Below are 2,699 nucleotides of genomic sequence, written 5' to 3' on the forward strand. Positions count from 1 at the left end.
ATCTCCCCTTAATGGGGCGAAGATTGTCTCTTTAAAGTGACAACCCGCAGATGAACGGTAAAGAGATCGCGTGCAAGGGCTCTGAGAGAGCGAAGGTGAAGGAGAATCATGATCGACAAAAGATACACATCTTTCTTTGAGAACCCATATTGGTACATTGGGGTAGCGCATCTTGGCACATAAAATGCACACCCAAATGCGTAAATACGAAAATCGTCAGGTTCATACCCAATAACTAACTGTAACGTCATATAGGTTGGGTGGCAATGGGCATTAAGGCGGACCAACATAGCTGCGTACAAGATTGCATAGCCCTAGGCAGAAACCGAAAACTTGGTACGCTTACCAAAATTCGAGCGATTATTTAAATTGCGCTTTATGATCACTAGGCGAGACTATTTTGGGTGAATATAGGAATTCAATGCTCAATTAGAAACCCAAAATACATGCAATACTTTATCGAAAACTGTCGATATAAACTTTCTGGTATTATCCAGTCTCCCGTACCTTAAGGGATAAGTAGGGTGTTGAACCCTTAATCGGCCAGGGGGTTTAGCAGCAATGTGTGTGGACAAACATGTGACCAGTTTGTCAATTCATCAACCAAAACCATAAGTAATTATAAGGTCCGCATTTTGGTTGGATTAGTCCACATATATTCCCTTGAATCCACTGGGAAAAGAGAGTCGTTTTGTATCTTTGCGAGGGATGATTTAGAAATCAAGTTTCCCAAAATGAGTGGGTTTTGGCAAAGTGTGCTTGTAAGCACAAGATCCTTATTTCAGGTAGGGAGAAGCGTCGTAGCATCATTGTTCGACCTAAGTGTCCCAATTGTCGTGCCAAAACAAGTAAACTACTCAATCACCCAGCTCCAGGCTGGCCATATATGGTGTGTTCCCAGTTGGGAGACAACCCATTGGCCCAAAATCAAAGCTTCAGACTCATTTTTGGAGGTGGTGCAAAGATATTTCACTCTATTTTCTTCAGTGGTTCATTTATGATTATTGTCATCTCGAATATCCTTAAAAACTCAACAACAGGGAGAATTTAAGGTCCCTTAAATGATGATGCAGTATCATTCATACAACGAGGAGCGTGCCAATGCTCTTAATCAGGTTGGATAGACCTAAAGTCGTTGTTCAGAGATGTGATTTAGGTGTAAAGTTAGTGTGCGTAATACGCATTCATCCAAACAATTAACTTTCCCACATTCTTACCTAATCACATGTTTAATTGAATTGGTCACGTGTATTAAGAAACATGATTCAATTAACTCATATTCGAGGACAATATCAATAAGATTATCCATAAGTAAAACATACACCAAACTTGAATCCAAGAACATGGAAAAATGTTCACAAAGTAAACTAAAGTTACTAGGGTGGATTCAGCCAACAAGGCCAGTAATGTCAAAATTATGCTCTTCCAATGGTGTTCGGTGGAGAAAAATTAGTCTCACATATTTACTACAAGAATGGTACTCCTCAACAACATTGGTAGGGGCACGAACATGTGCATAACCAATGATCTATTCCATCAATACGGAAGTAGATTCTACAGGGTTGAGGTTTGGGAATACTATCCCTTATTCTTGAAGTTTTAGGTCTTAAGTGCCAAGGATCATGGTTCGGGCATGATGCCACCCCTTGGCAGGCCCTGATTCTACCATATATTGTAAAAACAAACTCGAAATTGGATTATGAGAGAGACAGACCTCGAATTGGATTCGGTAAGCTCCAACCGAACTGGGTATGAAGCCATACATTTCTCTCACGTTTGTGGTAGTAATCAAATTTGAGAATTTGGTAAACTTCCACTTTCTACACTACTGCTTCATGAGCGAGTTAGAAACATGGAAGGACAAGAAAAGTATTCTCTAGTCAAAATTCGATCGGATTTATAAACTTCAGAATTGTACTCATTCATGGACGTAATCATGGTGTGCTTCAGGCAATGTCTTTCATGATTAGACGGTCCATAAGAGCGAGCCAAAGAGCCATGAAATCCTTGTTTGGGAGGTACTTCCATTTGTAATGCTTCAAGCATAAGTCTTCGAATGAAGATCATGGCGGAGGCTTATTCAGCTCTTCCATGCCATTGTTGGCGTCAATGGTTTCTCAGCTTCTTGATAGTCAAGTGGAGATTCACGTCTTGTACCCTACATAAAGTGGTTTCTCTTAGAAACGTCCAAATCAGGAAAATCAAATTCGTAACGGTTCGACAATCCACTGAATTGGAGAGAACAAGATTATGATTGGTGCTATGAGAATGAATCATCTATAAGCATCAAAGTTAGAACATTTAAGTTCTAAGACATGGTTTTCATGAAAAATGTCGAGTTTTCATGGGTGTATTGTTTTATGAAAACTTCGGGTTTCAAATGAACTAAATTTGAAACTACAAGTTCAATTTAGTGTATGAACGTTTAGTTTATAAAAGAGAGGTTCCTACAAGAACACAGAATGCAATATACAATTAAGTGTAGTGGATTTGAGTTTCTTCGAGAACTCAAGTGTGAGAGCTTCGTTACTACGAAAGTATGTCAACGGTTCAAATAATAGAAATAAATTATTGAATCGTTAATAAATGATTGAATCGTTAATGTCCAAAAATGATCTTCAGGTCAATAATTTTGGATTAATTATCAGATTAATGGACTGCAGGTCATTTTTCATTAATTCAATAGATCGGGACCAAAC

This window comes from Malus domestica, chromosome 04, assembly GCF_042453785.1.
Source record: "Malus domestica chromosome 04, GDT2T_hap1".
NCBI lineage: Eukaryota > Viridiplantae > Streptophyta > Magnoliopsida > Rosales > Rosaceae > Malus > Malus domestica.